The following is a 19,549-nucleotide window of genomic DNA, read 5'->3' on the forward strand; positions in this document are numbered from 1 at the left end:
AAATGTCATGAAAAGAAAAATTAAACATTAAATTAATTGCAAAGTTTAGAATTACAACAATGGTCTGTTATGATTCAATCATTAACTCCATGCTTGATGTTTTTTTTCCACACAGTCAACCATGACCCTGAGGAATATTTTGATGAAGGCATCAGAAGCTCTGACCACAGTGACCAAGATCTACGTCTCAGAAAGGCAACCAAAAAACAAGATAAGCATATTATTCATCTATTATTAGAGTATCACTCTATTATTGGAGTATTACTCACCTATGATTAGTCTGTTATTAGCAATGCTGAAGGCAGGTGTCGAGGGTACCCAGGAGGCAAAGAAAAAGGGTAATCATTTTGCTTAATATTTTCTATCATCTTTATTCAACATGAAGAGACCTGAATTAATATTTTACTAAACCTTTATTTTCAGAAATTTCTGCAGGTGTTACAATGAAACATTGACATTTTGTGCAGGCCTTTAGTGTGCAGGGAAAATAAAAGGTTTATGCATTCTATGCAGCCATTTGTCACAAGCGACAACATTCTGATTCACCAGAAATAATTCCCTGATGCTGTGAAAAAAATAATGGCTGCACTGTTAACCCCAACTGTGTATATGGACAACCAGGATTTCAGGTCTGGTCCAGGGTGCAAGGAGAGGGGGAGTGATCTGAGGCGCTTATAGGTAAGTAGAACAAATTATCTTTATGATAGATTTCTTTAAAACTACTACTCACAAAGAAAAATATTGGGCCAAATGGTCCTTGCATGGCTAAAACTCTCATATGCTTCAGCAACTGCCTCTTAATATAAACCATTTCCACACATGGACCTCCCTCTCTACATCTGTGTTTTTAATACCTTGCCATTTGCACTCATGTTGCTTAAGGCAAAACTCTGCTTTTAGTTACACAAGTAGAAATGCAGTAGCTTTTCTCTGTATTAATATTAGTGTAGTGAAGGGCAAAATTTGGTGTAAGATTCTGAAATTCTTTTTATATGTATTGTTATTGATGTGCTGGCAAAGTATTACAAATATCCTGCCAGCGGTCAGGTAAAAAATATTTTCAAAATTCCTGTGGAGAGAGCAAGGATACAAAGCCTGTTCTGAAAGTGGTTGTTTCCAGTGCTGTAACCAATTTCACGGCTGATAACACACACATATACCAGCAGATAAGAAAAGAAAATATGCCTGTGTGATTAACTACATCTATGATCAACTGCTTGGTGAAGAAGTTTTCCCTTCAGTTTTCCCTACACTTATCTTTGGAGCTATGTAGCAATCCTCTTCCCATTCAACAAGTTTTTCATTAGCTTATTGTGAGCAGGTTTTGTCTGCAACTAAGCATTTCAGATCTCAGGATGTCAGAAGTGATGTCTGAAGATCCAACAGGAGTCTACGCAAGCATTTCAAACAAATTATGGTTCTCCTATGTTCTTAATCTGGAGTCATCTCTAAGTGAAGTGGGGCCAACCTTAGCACATTTTTGGCCACCCAGCTCATGAAAAGCAACTTTCCAACACCATAAAGGTTCTGGCGCTTGTACACTGTAACTAAATTGCTTCAGCCACTTCTGACACAATGCAGAAAAAGCATTTACGAGCAATCCTCAGGATCTTCTCTAGTTTTGTCTGGAAGAACTTCAAGAGCATCACATATAATATTTAAGTTTAAGTTTAACTTAAAGCAATAGAATATTGGGAAAGGTACATAAAATTTTCTTCCTAGAAAAAATTGTCTTTGTTATCTTGCCCTTTTCCATTAGTTTGCTTAAAACTCCATCAGATGATGCAAAACCAAACCATCAACAAAACTATGGGAGAGGCAATAAAAAGAAAATAACAGCTTTATGAATCCAAAGAGAATATCTTTCTGAGAAAGAGAGGAGGCTTATCTGAATGTATTATTCTGGTTTAAGACCTTTTCCGATGATAATGACTTCAGAGAATTTCTGGTTCCATGTTGTCTCCACGTGGATGTTTTCCATAAGCTGAAATTGCTCCTAATAAAAAAGAACCCAAAGAAAAAAGATCAGAAAACTCATATTGCATCCCACCACTTACTTTTCTTTGTCCAAGGATAGTATAACAATATGAAAAGAGCTGAGAAATGTATTTCTTGCAAATAATGTTATTCTCTGAATTTACTTACAGGACTCCTATGGACAACCTCCACTGAGGAAAATGTATTATGTTTGTACTAATTTCTGCTGGATGAAACTGTGTTTAGAACATTGTCTTCTTTCAAGTTTGCATTTTGAAAAGTATGCAAGCAATGCTTTCATAACTAAGGTTAATTATTCCTAACGTACAGTCAGCTGGGCCAGCCAGCTGTATTCTTGCTGATAAAAGGCTGTTGTGAAGGTCATGAAGGTTAACATGTACAATAACAGCAGAAATACTTGTTAATAGTTTAAGCTGTATCCAACAGCTGATTGTCAGTGATGTAGCTTTACTGCTACTCTTCCTTGCTCATTTGTGGCTGTTGTAATTCCCTAGAAGAGCTTCCCCAGCACACTTTTCATACCGCCAATTTACTACTGATGACACATGCTACAGAAATCACTACATTTCTGGAACACTTTCTTTGTGCACAGCAGTGATCTCCCTATTGCTGCTGTCCGTTGCAATATGCCACTAAACAAGGAAGGGAAAAATTTGGAAATAGCCCTGTAATTATAATAATCTAATATAATATACTTCAGTAACTAGCACATGATCAATACTCACAACTGGCTGTCAGACAATAAATATATTTGGGATAAAAGTTAATTGACCTTATCATTACGCAGAACATGGGGTGGGTTAGGATGACATCCTAATGAAATATACACAAAAATAGCTTGCCTTCTTTTAAACATCTTTCCAAAACAATTAGCAGAACATTGACTAATTAAATTACTTTGATCAGCATACAATATGTTACTGGATGAAACAAAATGAGTTATATCTGTTTAGAAAAGTTTGGGGCAGAAAGGGTATGTGTGCTGTAACAAGCTGAAAGAAGAGAAGAGCAGAGAGGCAGAATAGCAGACAAGAATTCAACACAAATCTGTCTGGACCATCTGGAGAACTCTTTCCATCCTTTAAAAAGTTGTCTTCCCAGCTTCAATAAGCAGTGATCACAGTCTTATTGATCTATTTTAGCCAAAGATAGCCCATCTTCTGCAAGATTTTTGTGCAACTCCCTTTTGGTGGGACATGTGTATCCAGGTACCTTTGTGCCAGATGGCTCTATCACACTTCAGGAGTATTGACTTCTGATACTGAGAGAAGAGTGCTTGCTGCTTGCTGAATCTCACTTAGTGCAGCCCAGCACTGCAATTTTTTTTTTTCAACCCAGCCACTGCTTCCTACTAAATCCATTTTAACTAAAGACTAATAATTTCTCAGTACAGAAAAGTATTTTCCCATTTCCATACACAGCACAATATGTACTGAAGAGATTAAAAAGTGCTGACTTTGCACTTGACATGTTCAGACACTGTATCAATGGCACGGCATGAAAATGAAATGTAAGTATAATTCTATCAAGAACGCAAAATTTATTATAAGCTATAGTTAGACATTTTACCTGCAGTACATTTGCTGTCCCTGTTTTCTCCCCAGTTCTAAACAGTTTTACAAAGTAAAAAAGAAGTGGAAAGCTTATTCTCTCTGTTTTAAGGATGAAATTCACTATCTATGATTACAGCAAATATTTCCAGCTAGTGTAATCAATGATCTAGACACTGAGAGATGTGTTTGGTTCTGGAAGTGAAAGAGTGAAACATAATTAGCTGCCCCAGTAACAGTTTCAGCAGATGGGTAGGAGAGCAATGCTTCTAATGGGCCTTTCTTTGACCCAGGGGAGGTTTGCAATCACTTTTGGTGACTGGAGATGGTATTGAGGGCATCTGGGAGTTCAATCTGTGATAAATGGCTTCATGCATTTTGTCAAACAAGTGCATTTGGAGCAGCAGTTTTGTAGTCATTCTCAGAAAAGAATCACCAAGATCTCTAATTATTGTGAGCCACCTCTGCCACAAAACATACAGGTGTGTGAAATACTTCTTCAATTCTCAAATAAATGATGGATACCACTTCTTTTGCATGTAAGTTTAGTTGCCACCTACCTCCTCTCTCATTTTCATGCTTTTTCCACTCCTCACTTTGCTCAAATTACAAACCCATTTTTAGAGGATCCATTGTCATTTCAGAGATGCATTTCAAAAGTTCTCCATATTTCCTGAATCTTACACCTTATGTTTTGGTAATTATCTCAAAGGTTTCACAGGGTCAAAGCAACATTTGCAGTGAGCTGACACTCAGAATTTACAGTTTGAAGGTTATAATGACACTTTGAATTTTGTTTCCACGGAATTACATTTGTATATATGTATATATATAAAATCCCCTGAGACTGAGATTTTTACAAATGGAAAAATATTTAGATCAAAATAATTTCTAAAAATTCATTTGGTATTTTAAGATAATTTGTTGATTTGTTGACTGTCCTATTGCTTTCCTTAATTTGCTTTATTTCATGCTTGTCATGTGTTTAGAGAAAAATAATCAAAATATTCTACTTTATTGCATTTTTAAATACACTAAGGGCAGCTGCTACTTAATACAGACTGAACCATCTTATCTTATCTTTAGATCAAAGTGTCTGCAGTTCATGCAGTAATGGCAAATTTTGACACTGATATTTTGATATATAGAGCAAGAAGATAAGCATCCGGTGCACTAACAAGAGAAGCAGCTGGTTTCAATATCTTAGAATACTTTTCCCTAGGACACCAAAAACTAACACAGCTACATCTGTAAACTGAGCATGCCTGCAATAATCTGCTTTCTAGGTTCTAATCTACAGCACATCATCACTGTAGCTGATCATAAATGTCTTGAAGTTCAACAATTATTTCTCAAGACATGCTCAACCACTTCTAATAACAACTGCATTTAAGATGCCGACATCTGCTAAAATAATTCCGATAAAATTGAGATAAAAGGGAAACATTCATCCCATGAATTATTTTGTGATTATTCATCCAATTAGCTATAGTTGTGTCTTAGGGTTCCATTGTCATGTTTCTACAAAAATATTTATTGGACACTGAGGTTAAAGACTGAAAATTTAAATAGGAAAAATGCAATTGTGTGAATAATTCCCTACTGGAAAACAGGAAAAGTTTTACTTTCCCAGTCCTATAGATCAATGAGCACCGGTTTTGCAGTCTTAAAACTATCATTATCACTGTACTTGGGCATTTCTTTATGGGTTATGGACTATTAAAAATGAGGAAAGTGTTTCCTCATCTTGAGGTAAGTTAAACATGACACACATAAATAACAGTTATGCATATTAGTTAAAATTAACTTGTATAAATATTTCTTATTAACTATATCCTTGTTATGAAATTATATTACTCATTGGTATTTCAAATGAAAGCATCTGAAATATATAATGCATTGAAAAGATTTAACCAAACTCCACTGAAGATAGATGTCATGTGCTACAGCTTTGGCTAGAGGCCTGCAATGTGAAAACAAGGTATTTCTACCTTAGTGGATTCTGCAGCTACTCTATTCTGTCTGGGAAGGTTGTCATTTTCCCTTGTCTCAGAAGTTGGCCGCAGCTGGAGGCTAGACTCAAGTCTGGGCTGGTGCTCTCAAGAAGCAGCGTAATTTGGCAGGCATATTGAGACTCTATCCCTTGCTTTTCTGCAGGGAGTATGGATTGCTGCATTTTTATAAGAAAGTCAAAGTTCACGTTATGTCACAGAGTGACAGGCCTCCTAACCCTGTGCTATAATCTTTAGGCCAGCCACGAGCAGCATCTCATACTACAATTAGTATGGCACCGTCTTCAGGGACTGAGAGCTGAAAGATGTGTATCACACACTTCCGTGCCTCTGAAGAGAGGGAAACGCAGCACCTGAGATATGCAAAAGGCTGCTCTGCTGGGAGAGATGGCAAGGCTGCATATGAAGCTGCAGCACAAGATGACCTGGTGCTTCTGGGCTCTTCAAACCCTATGGTATTGCAGTTTACTGGGGATTTGGGATAGACACAGTTAGTCACTGATTATGAGGCATGGGAGCTGCACTTGCTGCTTGCAGACTACACAGAGTTTGTGAGCTGCAAACTGGTCACTCTGCTAGAAAGCCATTGTTTTCCAATATGCCTATGTTTTTGAGCTATGTTATAATGTAAGAAAGTTTGATGCCTACAACCTCTTCCCTTATTTCTGTCTAGGTTCTCACCTCCATGGGTATAAAAGACAAGGCATAGCCATCATCTTAGCTTCAAAGCTGTGCCATGATAATTGCATGTAAAAATGCATTTCTTTGCCTGTCTCCAGCTAGCTGCACAAGCTTGCAAAATCCAGCCCCACTTGCACTCATTCAGCCATCCGCTTGCCATGTCTGTGTTCTCAAACAAGGAATCCTGTTCTGCTTTAATGCATACCCAGGGAAATTTACATGGGTACTTTAAAGATGTGGGGTAGAGAGAGATCAAGGAGGGCTATCAAAACAAAAATAAAAAGGATGGAAATTAAATATCAGAATTAAGACAAACTGTTCAATAAATATTCAATAAATATTGTCCATTCAAAAAAAAAAAAAAAGAAAAAAGAAAAAGGAAGAAGTCTCCTACAGTATACAGTCTTCCTACAGTCTTGTACAGTCTTGCTTATTTTAGATTGAGAGGTTTGTCATCCTCCCAGCTTTTAAACAAGAATAGGCTGTGTACCTGCTCATCAATGAATGGGTTTGAATGCATTGCTAAGAAAGCAAAGGCCCTTGTGGTGACAAAATATTCGAAACATCAGCCAACCAGCAAGATCCCTTTAAAGAAATCCTTTAAGTACTTGTGTCAGTGTACATCTGTGTACACAGGTCCAGTGTGGAAGGTCATGAGTTGGTATGAGTTCTGCATTTGTATGTACAAGAGAGTCTGAAGGATCTGTGTAGGCCAGCTATAATATTGTTTTGGGGGTAAATGGCAAGTTTTGCAGAAGATTTTGTAGCTTTGAGACGGGAAATGAGTATATTCTTTCCAGTGAGAGAAAAATCAAAAAAATCAAAAGAGATTTGATTTTTTAGGAACCATGTATTTAGAGTGTTTTTTGTTTGTTTGTTTGTTTTTTTATTATTTTTTTTGTTGTTGTTATTGTTTTTAGGTACTATTTAAAGAACTATTTAACACAGCAACAGTAGGATGAGAGAAACAGTTTGCAAAAAATAATAAATGAATATAATGGATTTAATTGAGCTATAGCTACAGGACATTAAGAAAAAGATTCTGAAGAAAGATTCAGTTATGAAATGGATATAGGAAGCAGAAAAGTGAATTAAAGCATGTTTCTGCCCCTGCAACGAATACTTGATTCTGCACACATTACTCTGTATACTAGCAAGATAACCCATGGAGAGTGGGCCAGAGTTAACTAAATATCCAGAGGTGTCAACAAAAGATCTGTCAGCCACCGAGTAATGTCTGAATCCACTAACAACAGTTGTGACTCTCAACTTGTCTTTGCCTGCGTTTTAACATCCTTAAACTCAGCTGCCCACCATTTCTTTCCCTTGCAGTATTTGCATGTAATGACTCGCAATTTCTTCTCTGTGGCTTACGGAACCTGTTGTTGGGTGGGGTATTTTTGCCTTTGGCTCTTATAAACCAGAAAAAAAATGGCTGTGGGGTGGGATGATGGGGGTGGTCTGCACAGAACTCATCTTGTGCTTGCAGATTTTCTTTATCTTCTTTCTTTCTTTCTTTCTTTCTTTCTTTCTTTCTTTCTTTCTTTCTTTCTTTCTTTCTTTCTTTCTTTCTTTCTTTCTTTCTTTCTTTCTTTCTTTCTTTCTTTCTTTCTTTCTTTCTTTCTTTCTTTCTTTCTTTCTTTCTTTCTTTCTTTCTTTCCTTCCTTCCTTCCTTCCTTCCTTCCTTCCTTCCTTCCTTCCTTCCTTCCTTCCTTCCTTCCTTCCTTCCTTCCTTCCTTCCTTCCTTCCTTCCTTCCTTCCTTCCTTCCTTCCTTCCTTCTTTCTTTCTTTCTTTCTTTCTTTCTTTCTTTCTTTCTTTCTCTCCTTGTCTCCTTCTCTCCTTCTCTCTTTCTTTCTCTCCTTCTCTCTTTCTCTCTCTCTCTCTCTCTCCCTTCCTTCCTTCCTTCCTTCCTTCCTTCCTTCCTTCCTTCCTTCCTTCCTTCCTTCCTTCCTTCCTTCCTTCCTTCCTTCCTTCCTTCCTTCCTTCCTTCCTTCCTTCCTTCCTTCCTTCCTTCCTTCCTTCCTTCCTCTTTTTCTCTCTTTCTCTTTCTTTCTGTCTTTCCCTCCCTTGTTTCCTCCCTCCATCCTTCCTTCCCATCCTTTCTTCCTTCCTTCCTTCTCTGTATTTCCTTTTTTCCTTTCTTCTTTTTTCTCTCTCTCTTTTTTTTTTTCAAACTCCACTGCAATGCATCACACTAAACAGAAATGTAACAATCTTCTCTAATGACATTTTCCTTGAACAAGTAATAGCACTACAAATACTCTACCTTCAAAAAAGAACCTACTTACTAAAAATGAGAGCTCAAAAGCAGAACTGACTTATAGCTAAAAATGATTTAAGTCTTCCACAGAAGCTACTGACCCAAAATATTTTTCTGTTCCCAAGAACCTCAGAAGCTCTGTCTGTGTTGTAGATACTGTGGGTCTCTCTCCTCTGGTGAAAGAGACAACCTCTGTCTCAGATGTCCATCTGTGACCATGGCTGAGAGCTGGTGTGCTGCAGCTGCCTCTGGGACTGATAAAGGTATAGCTGTTATACCACGTTTCCACCATATGTTTGTTGGATACAACTGCCACTTCTCACTGAATATATAAATTTTAAGGTCTTTGGGACTGAAACCATCTCTTTAATTTTATAAATTGGACACACACTGTTTTATGTGGCAAACTTTCTAACTGTACAGGACTTGCAGGCATTTCTGAAGTAGCAATGACTAATGAAACAGCCTTGGCCCCAGATGTCTATTCAGAGTTGCCAAATATATATAAAGCCACTCTATACTATACACTATAACTATTGCAGGTTTCTTTCATCCTCTGTAAGCTATAAAATCCACATTGCAGCTGTTTGCTTCTGTGGAGAGTATAAACTCTGCAGGTACACTCTTCCTGACAAGCTTTGCAACAGTTTAGTGACAATTCAGGCACTTCACCAAAGAAGAGGTCCTGTACAATGTACAAATTCTGCTGAGACTCTGCACAGCTTGTGAACTCTCTACGATCTATTGCAGAACATTCTAACAATCCAAACAGTCAGAACAAGTAAAATTGTAATTATTCTTCCCAGCTTCCCCACAGCACTCACAGGCCCAGTCAACAGTAGGCACTGAATAAGCCAAAACATGCATTTTGCCATTCCGGTTGTTGTTGAGATACCATTTAACAAAAACAAATGAAAAACAAAAATAGTCTCAAAAACAAATTTTCTAATTACTACCAAGCCTCCGACTAAATGATCTGTTGGCAGGAAATATTATTGATATGGTACAAGTTGAGTGGTTTTGTAAGAAAACATTTGGATCCCCCAAAACTGGGATTTTGGTGGCAATTTAATTATACTTAAAAAATAAAGGTTACTGTTCTGGCATTCACACTGCCTGTGCAATTGCTTTCAGTTTAATCATAATATTTTAGTAACTGTAGCTCAAGTTTTTAAATAAATTAAAAAAAAAAAAAAGATGGCAAGTTTCTCTTCTGGCAAATACCTATAGGGATTAAAAGTGGCTAAGCTCAAGGCCTTGGAGGTTTCGGTAAATTACATTGGCTCAATCTTGGATCAGGAGCTGGGAACCAAAGACAGCAGCAGAGCAGTCTAAAACCAAAAACATCTCCCCATTTTAAACAAAAGACTTCAGATACGTGTGATATAATTGGAAAAAAATGGCAAACATAATAAAATATCAATCTGAAAAACTAGCTACGCAAGTAGTGTGATTAGCAGCACTCAGTGCACACTTCCAATCGACCTGAACCCAGGCCTCCTCCTACAGCTGGGAGCGTCTGCTGAGACATCTAGCTGTAGTGCCTGCATCGCTGTTGAGGCTTACAGCAGCCCAGCTTCTGGCCAGGCCGATCTCTTCTCTCCAAGTTATTTTCCAGGTGTTCTCCCATCAAGCCCTCCAAGTGAACACACATGGGGGCCAGGCAAGCAGACCTGCAAAGGAGTTCTGGCTCTGCAGTGCTATTCTTGATGGATTTGGTGGAAGGACTTCCTGAACAAGCACCTTCCTCAGATTAATTTCTCTCCACTCATGCACTGCCTGACGCCAGCTTCCATCACCCTGCCCTGCTCTGCTGCAGTTTTATGATTGCCATACTGCTGCTGCTCCCACTGCCTCTTCACTACCAATGCAAAGCTACAGTATTGGACAGGGTGAATTTTACTGTTAGCAGCTCTAGCAGACTTTTTGTGTTCATATGTTTCTGGAAGTGGATATCAATAATTTACTTCCCTCACCATCGAACCAGAATGTTATTTTAATAAGAATGTCCTTAAGTCCTGAGTAATATCCATATAACAGAGGTTTGGCCCACCCAAACACATCTCTTTGCCTGCCAACAGACTCCAGAGTAGAGCTGAACATTGTTCTTTTTCCAGCTCAACAGCTTTCTGTGGTGAGTGCCTCATTCTTGTAAGCATTTCTCTTGAGGTGGATTGTCTGTCTGGTAGAAAATATGTATTTCCTCTTCATTTTTCCTTTTTTTTTTTTTTCTCCTTTTTTTTTTTTTTTTCTTTTTTCTTCTGTTAGGCGTTAGCCTTCCACAATTAAGATCAGAACCATACCCTGTGACCCCTAAACTGTCTCGGAAGAGACACACTTTCATTTACAAAATCCAGGTGAATCAGTGCACAGAGATTCTCTGGTTGAGAGCAGACAGCTTTTGCTTTGGCCCACAGGCTTTTTCAATGTCCCCCTTTCTCAGACAGTGGAAGAGAAAATACTCAACCAAATGTGATCCAAAGTTCACAGTTATGGTGACTCGTTACTGAGATGTGTAATTTCAGTACACAAACTTCAGACAGACAGAGAATAAGGAAACTCTGGTTAAAGCAGTCTCGTCAAGGTTGATGCACATCTTAAGTATTACCTAGCTTTTGTCATCCACATGGATATTCATAGCTGAAAGATCCACATAGCCTCTCTAGCTTTTCTGTGATTTTTTTTTTCTTACATAAATTTTTAATAAGGGTGAATTATGGAGGAAATAACACTGAAGCACAGATCCTTGGATTGCTACTGCAGCCCTGCGAAAGCAAGAAGCAGGCATGTGAAAGGAGACTGGCAGCAGAACAGGATTTATCTTGTGCTGGCCTGAGCATCTAGGCAGTTTTCCTCCGTGGGATTAAGAGAAGTTTCCTCTGGCTTCCCTGTGGTTCTCTGGCCAACGCTGCTCATCACCCTGGTGCGCATGGGTGTGTATCTCCGAGAGGATTTTCTGTTTCCCTTCTCCCACCCCTGCCAGTAATTACCAACACATAGCACCAGGGAATGAAGAAGGAGGGAGAGCTCTAAAGGGGCCTACCACCAATTCAATAGTGCTTTGATTTAACAGCTCCGAGCCCTTTGAAAACATTTTGCCAAGAAAAGCTTGCCATCAACACGTATAATCTCTTATCAGGGGCCATTGAAAGCCTGGGCTCCGAGGTTAATTCTCCCATCGCAACGAGTTTCAATCAGTTCAAAACTCACATCGAGATGAAAGCCACGGAGCCTTCTCGCCCGGCTTGTCCCGCAAAACCCACTGAGATCAGCCGACTGGGGAGGATTAGGGCATGCTCATCTGCTGGCTCTCCAGCGGGACGGGCAGGCTGAAAAGAAAAACAATAATTAGGGATAATTGCTTGTGTCCAAACACAGGCATTAAAGCCCCGTTCCCCTTTGGTACTTTGTGAGCTGGAATGAAAAAGACACCCCCTGTTTTGACAGCTGGGCAGGCGAGCAGAACTGGTGACAGATGAGGTGAGACGTCCCCAGCCGCCGGCAGCGCAGCGGGGCGGGCTCGCCTCGCCTCACGCCCGCCTCTCCTCAGGCGGAGCCGCCCCGCCATGGCCGCGCCCCCACAGGCGGGCTCCGCCTCAGCGGCGGGGCGGCGCTGCCGTTGCCCCAACGGCCGTAACGGCCGTAACGGGCGCACCGAGGGCCCTCGGCCGCCTCCGGCTCCCCGGAGGGAGCCCCGGCGGAGCTGCCCCGGGCGGAGGGGGCGAGGCGAGGGGAGCGGCGGTGTGTGAGCCCCGGCCCGCGCCGAGCGGGCAAATGCACATCAGATGGGGAGAGCGGAGCGCTTCAAAAACGGCTGACTAAAATTACACTCTTGAGCTGTAATGTATACAACGGCATGAGTGATTAATTAGGGGAGCCCACATCCGACAAGAAAGGAATCTTGGAAAACGCTGCAAATACAGCTGGGATCCAGATTAATACACTTATCTAATAAAGCGCTTCCCGGCCGCCTCCTGTCTTCTGCCCGGTCCTGTCTCCTGCTTCTTCTGCCTCGCATTAGGGCAGGCTCGATCGGGCGAGCTGAACCTTCGCGCTAAAAAAAAATATCGTATTTGTGTGGTAAAGGTAATGGGTCTGATCGCAGCTCGGCACACCACGCCGCTAGAGCTCGCTTCGGTTAAGAAAATAATAGTAAAATAAAAAAATTAAACTGTTATGTCTCTGTAAAATCCCAGACACCCAGAAGCCGGCTGACTTCAGAGCGCACCGAGGGATGAAGCGGATTGCGGAGTTTTTACTCTCCCCGTCGTGTTTTACAGTGCCACGCCGACCTCAGAGAGGAGAGCAGCTCTCTTCCTGCTTGTCCTGGACTTCTTCAGCAGCTAGCCTAAATATACACATACACTTAGTGCCCTACATAAAGAATTTTGATATATATTTCCAGTCACATAAGCGCGTTAATAAAAATAATAAAGGAAAATAATAATAAAGAAAAAATAATAATAAAGGAAAAAATAAAGAAAAAAAAAAGAAAAAAATTAAAGAAAAAAAAAAAAAGAAAAATTTAAAGAAAAAAAAAAAGAAAAAAAAATAAAAGAAAGAAAGGCGCCGTAGCTCCCAAGCACAGAGCAAGCTCTGCCCACATCAGAGCTCCGCTCGCCCCCGCGCCGCGGGCGCAGCACCAGGCTGTGGGGCGAGAGCAGCCGCGGGGCTGTGGGTCGGCGGTGGTCTTTTTCTTTTCCTTTTTCCTCCGCTGCACAGAAATACCGAGGGCGGGTTGGGATGTAGAAACCTTAAAACAAGCACACCACGACGTAAAAGTGCGAGCCAAGCCTCACCGGGAGAGAGGCGGCACGCCTCTGTGCTTTCCCAAGGCGGCTGGGGATATCTGTGGGGCTTCTTCTGTGAATAAATCTCGGGAGGGAAAAAAAAGAACAATTATTAAAGAGAACAATAATTAAGTTAAAGGATCTCTAAACTAGTTCAAACGCAAGAGACACCTCTTTGAGAGTTCCGGGGGTCCCCAGCATAAAACAGGTTGTCATTCAAATGCGGTGTGTGGGTGAGTGGGTGTGTGGCGTGTGGTTTCTTTTTTCTTTTCCCCAGGGGTAAAATCTTGACAGCTGTTTCACACGAGAATCTTTAGGGTAATTTTGTGGACAGAAGTCGGCAACCTAACCGCGGTGTTTCCTAGCCGAAATGCCCGCCGAAGCCTCACCAGCGCGTTGGCATGGGCAAACCCAGTACCTCCAGCCCAGCTCCACGGTTACACTGCAAAATCCCAGTCCCTTGCCTCCCCACTTTCAGTTCCTTTGATTTGACAAGTTTTGACAAGCTGCAGAGCCCCGATAGAGACCCTACCCTGTCTGCCGGGACTCGGGGAAGTCTACAGAAAACTTCTATTATCTTGTAGCACCGCGGCGTTGTGCGCTGCTGGGCTGGTTTTATTGGTGGTAGTCGCAATAACCGTGGTTGAAACGATGATAATATAATCTTCGGGGTGTTGTTAAAGATCGTATTTCGTTCTGAAAAATTCCTAGAATCATAAATACAGCCATGAAAAACACAAGAGCAAACAATGTGCCAAATTACAATTCTCCAGAAACTCCTGGATAACCTCCCCAACCTTCCTAATGCAGGATCAAACCCCAAACAAGACGTGTTTAACTTCGGTGTAGATGCTAATCCAGAGATCGAACGAGAGGCACAACTCGTCCCAGTCTGCTCCAGAGTCTGCGAGCACAAGTGAGAGGACAGCACGGGTTTGTTCCTGCAGTCCTTCTTTTTCTAAAAAGCTTCAGAATCAGTCACTAAGAAATTAATAGCGAGGAGGAAATACCACGTACATTGTGTTGAGATTTGTCTGGAAGATACTGTGCAGGCATAATTCTCTTCCGAAATTGTTTTACACATCGCAAGTACAGAGACAGGGGAAAGACCCCTTTATAACGAAATTCGAGCGGGTATTTTTACATTTTCTTTTTGAGCGAGGTTACTTACTCTTTGGCTATAGCTGTGTGGCAGCCCGCCACGGCCAGCCGCCTGCACACATTTGGTAACAAATGGGCAAAAAAGAAATGTAGGCTGACTGCAGCGTCCGCGCCCGGGGACTTTATTCTACATGTTACACTCAGAGTTTTACTTTTCTATTCGTCTAATGCAGTTTTTGCCAGGAGGTTTTCTCCCAGATTAAGCAAGAGACGCTGATCGCTGTAAGAATTATCCTGTGTCAAGTTTTAGGTGGAAAAGGGAATTTGACAATGCCACTGTCGAACATTTCAGCAGCCTTTTACCACTAAAGAGAGCAACTTCCAGAGTTATATACCTTGTACTACAGTTCATAAACTTGATTTATGATGAAACAGAATTACTGGATTTTACTGCTCTGGCCCTCCCAGCTGGTAAGAATTTGTCTGCAACATATGGGATTTACTGTGAGCGAAAACAACATTATATCGAAAGCTTCCTCTGTATACGTGTCCCCAGTCAACAGGTAATGCAAAACCCCGTCTTGCAAAAACACACGCGTATTTAAGAACAGATTTTCACGGCCAGATGGACTAGATGAGGTCTGCATGCTCCTGAGCTCCGAGATCTGCCCGGTGCTGCACACACAGAGGGAATGCCCCGTGGGTGCCTTTTGACAACCTGACGGAGCCCTTACAGGGAAGAAGGCGATGAATTTCCAGGAGCAAATGTTTTCCCGAGCATCCGTGGCACTCGGGGGAGGGAGGAATTTGTTCCAGTTTAGCGTGCTTATACTCGTGCCCGAAACAAGCTGTCTATGTAGCCACCTAATCTGGTGCTTTTTAATGTCATACAACGGTGTGCTACATGCACCACTCGCTGCAAATTCCCATCTCCCGGTTAGTCCCCCTCGGAAAACCTTGTGATCCGGGAAGGCACGACCGTGGTGCGCCCAAAGCACTACTCCCAGGACGTCGGAGGAGACACCGGTGCCAGGGGGCGAGGATTTCCCCCGGATTTCCCCCGGATTTCCCCGGGATTTCCCCCGGAAAGCTGCTCCACGGACCCCGCCGCTGTCCAGGGGACCCTCTCCTTGTCCCCCTATCCCCAGGGTCCGCTCCGCAGCCCTCTCCTCAACTGTGCGGCATCTCAGCGAGGCGCTGGGCGGGGGGCTACCTCTCACAGAGGGTTGCGAGCCCGTCTGGAGGACAGGGGGGAGCGGCTGCCGCTGCCCCCTGGCTCGCTGGTGCCCCGGGGGATGCGGGTGGGCTCCGACACAGCCCCGCCGCCCGGCAGCGCCGAGCACCGCGAGGAGAGACCCGGGGGCATTTTTGTGGGAGATTCGTATAAACCCATGGAAAGCTGGGGAGAAGGAGGGAGGGAAGGGGAGCCGGCTCGGGAGAGTGCAAAACCCGTGCTGGAGAGGCAGAGCTCGGCTTTGGAAGCAGGGAACTGTATCTTGCCAAGGTGATAATTGGAAAAATATCGCTGCGAGCCAGCGTTTATATAGTTTTTTTTTTTTCTTTTTTTTTTTTACTTGGTACAGTAAAAGTTCACGTAAGCTTTCGACAGCTAAAGTCGTCAGAGTTTCCATACCTCGCCCAGAAAGCCACTAATCTGAGTTGCTGTTGCGGTGGCTATTTACAGGCAATTATAGGATAGGCATATGTTACCAAAAAGCAGGAACGAGTGTGGTCTTTCGTCCTCTTTTCATGCTTTTAATTAAGTGGTTCTCTCTGTTCGTGCACACTTAAACACTTTTTTTTTTTTTAATTGCCTCCAAAGCCCCTTGCTTAAAAAAATTCTGCCATACCATAGCACTATAGGCTCGAAGTTTCTTTCCTGTTTTTTTTTTTTTTTTTTTTTTTTTTTTCCCTACTGCAGTCCTCTCCGGGCTAAATGAAAGGTGATTTTTTTTTTTTTTTTTTTTTTTTTTTCGCTTCAGACGTTCAAACGCAGGCAAGGAGAGCCAGATAATGATTAACGAGCGCATTTCGCGGCGGGGGTCGGCGGGGAAGGGGGCGCTTGGCGGCGCAGGGTGGGCTCCGTGCGGGGCCGGGTCCCCCCGCACGCCCCGCTCCGCTCGCGGACCGTGGGAGCGTGGCAGGGGTCGAAGGTGCCGCGGAAAACAAAAGGTGGTTTTGTCGTCCCCGTTGTTAAACTTACGGAGAAGCAGCTTACGTGAACGGGCACTCCTGGAGGCGAACGAGCAGCTCCCGGTCTCAGTGGTTTTTGCGGGATGCGCCGCTTCGCGTTTGGTCCTGCCTGGCGCGTTAATTGCTGCTCCCCTCGCCCTGCAGATGCGGTCTTGACACAGCTGAGCTGCTCAGCCAAGAAGCCAGCAAGGGACAATCACAGGCAGGGCTGTCTCCTTTGCTGTGAAATAATAACCGAGCACATTGTAAACCCGGCGTTATAACCTCAGCAGCCCTTTAACTCATGCTCGCCACTGCTCTTAGCATGGAGACTCTATTTATAAGGACGTCTCTGTAGAGAAATGGGTCGTTTTAGTTTTAGTTCTCTTTGCATGTCATTTCCCGACATGCACATCCCTTGTTTGGAGTTCTTAAAATTAACAAAACTCTTTTTCAAAAGTCCTTAATGGTACTTTATTATTATTATTATTATTATTATTATTATTATTATTATTATTATTATTATTATTATTTTATTTTCATGGGGATAAGCATTGTATTCTCAGGGTAATAACTGATATTGCAATATATGGTCCTTCTCTTCCCCAGATGAACTGCCCAAAGGACAGGATACCAGTCAGCTACAGAGTTTGCAGCGACAGAGGACAGAGGGAATGCCCTTCATAACACTATGGTGAGTTACAAGGACTTTCAGAGGGCTTGGTACTGCAATTGTGTTTCTTTTTTTTTTTTTACCTGTGGCTTCCCCTTAACACCCCACTTCTCCACAACTCATTTTTTGCTCTTTTTCTCAGCCCTGCCTGACTTTCTTTCCTCTAGACCCTGAAGTCATTTTCCATTTCATCTCTTCAAACCACCTCCTTCTTTTCCCTACAGGCGTTTAGGACTTTTCACCTAGGATTCAGTACAAGGAGGCTTCTCCCCAGGGCTGTGTTCAGCCTTGACTGTGGCTCATGTGATTCCAGTCTGGCATTCTGGCAAGTTCTTCGTTCTGGAGGCACAATGGATGAAGGTCCAGATAACAAAGTAGACAGCCCAAATGACTCTGAAGGTTGAGCTATATTGTTTCCCCCTTCTTTCTAGAATGTTTATTGAACATAAGAGTTCATTAATTGGAGTAAGACTCTATTGCTGCTAGTGGTATACCACAATTTATAGCAACTACAGATCAATACCATAGTCAAATGTCAGCCTTAATGGAGGCGGACACTTCAGCAAAGCAGAAAGCCTGTTATGGGGTTGGAGAAGAAGGGATGAGTGCTAGAACAGAAACTTTTTAGAAATCCAAAAAAAACGAGTCAGATCTGGTTCCATTTGCAGCTTGTGACATTTCTTATTTTATCTGGGTGTTTCACCAATTCCTCTCTAAACAATAATAGGCATTTCTACATAATTTGATATTTAGCCATTAAAATGATTCAATATGTACTACACAACACTTCATTACGATCCCACCTTAAACCAAGCGCCTGTGTATAAAGAGTTGAAGTCCAACGTGGGACAATTGCTCTGCTGCTTTGAAACCCTGGTGCAGTGTGTGCCCATGTAACGTGGGGCAATTCCTGGGCTATTTGCAGCCGTTCCCTGTGGATCTGGGCCTTTCCCTTTGTTAGACATCTGCCATGTGATCCGTGCGGATGACTGAAAAGGGCAGCCTTGTAACAACATTATTTCAGGAGGATAATAAGTAGCCATCATAAATTCCTTTTTTAATAGTTTATTGCCGGTTGTAGTCTATTGACAGTGCCTGTTTTATAGCATGGAGGAAAACAGTTCCTTGTTGGTACTAGTCACTAAAACTGTTTGATAGCTCTGGTCCTTTTTAGTGCCTTCAGAGAAAACCTAGTGTCTCATGAAATGAATCATAAATAGCTGAGTTGAAGTTGAACAAAAGACGGAAAGAGGGAGGAAAAAAGAAAACAGTCTTGCACTTACTGAAATATGTTTACTTTGGACAATAATCTATTAACTAGTTTAACAAAGATACTTTAAGGCTCAATCCAGCTGTTTTAGCTGAAAAAAAAAAAAAAAAAAAAAAAGAGAGATCCATGAGGACTGTGTCTTGAGCCTTGTCTTGAGCCTTTATAGGGAGACTGTTCAGCAAATACTGTCCTTCCTCTAACTCACAGGGTAGTGAGCACAAAGCTGTAACTAGACTTCACCTTTTTGGAAGCCAAAACAACCCAATCTAGTGCCTAGAGGTGTCTTGTCATCACTGTCTTGTTGTATAATGTTGGACAATTTAGGTAATCTCTTGGGGCAGTATACAACAAAATACACAGGTATTTAGAGACGGCTGAGAAGGAACTGCAATGGGTCCCACAAAACCCCACCTTAGCTGCTGTGTAACTCTACCGATGTTTATATTTACAGTTCCTATTCTGAGTCACTTTTCTCTGAACCTTATGACTGTTCTTACTTAAGACTGTTCAAAACTGAGAAACCTGTGTGTCTTAGTTGGTGGACTTAGCTGGTGTGGTGGAGGCCCTGCAGTTGTTATGGGCACTATCACACAATTTTCCAGAGATTACTGCCCAGTCTTTCTCTCTTTCCTCTATTTGGCCTGAGATACTAATTTAAGCTTTCACCAGCTTTATCCCTAAACAAACCCTCTCTACGCATCCTGGTTGAGTGGTAATTTTAAAGTTCATCCTAAGAGATACCAGGAAGATGTGACTATTCTGACAGAATTTATTTTGGTTGAAATATACTGCCCACTGCCTCCATGAAAGACAAGATGGAGCCCATTTTATATACAATGCTGAGACAGAAGTGAGGGACCTGGGTTCAGTGTCATCCCCTGCCCAACATGCTGAAAGATCCTATGGGAAGTCTACGTTTCCATTTGTCATGAGTGCCTCTCAGCCATTAAGCTGAGCTGCGCTGCAGAAATTAATACAAAGGTCAGGGAGATGATGCACAGCTCACAATCTTTGTGTTTGGGGCATCCAGGGATGTTTCTG

General features: G+C 42.1%; 1 long non-coding RNA gene across 1 annotated transcript; it reads right to left on the minus strand.

Moving 5' to 3' along the window:
• Window positions 1–345: 345 nt before the first annotated feature.
• On the minus strand, window positions 346–12,153 carry LOC119714529 (uncharacterized). Its single transcript, XR_005261812.2, has 3 exons — window positions 11,909–12,153; window positions 11,713–11,831; window positions 346–1,996 (listed from the first exon to the last, which is right to left on the minus strand). It is a non-coding gene; the product is annotated as an uncharacterized lncRNA (long non-coding RNA).
• Between the last annotated feature and the right edge of the window lie 7,396 nt (window positions 12,154–19,549).

This window comes from Anas platyrhynchos, chromosome Z, assembly GCF_047663525.1.
Source record: "Anas platyrhynchos isolate ZD024472 breed Pekin duck chromosome Z, IASCAAS_PekinDuck_T2T, whole genome shotgun sequence".
Lineage (NCBI taxonomy): Eukaryota > Metazoa > Chordata > Aves > Anseriformes > Anatidae > Anas > Anas platyrhynchos.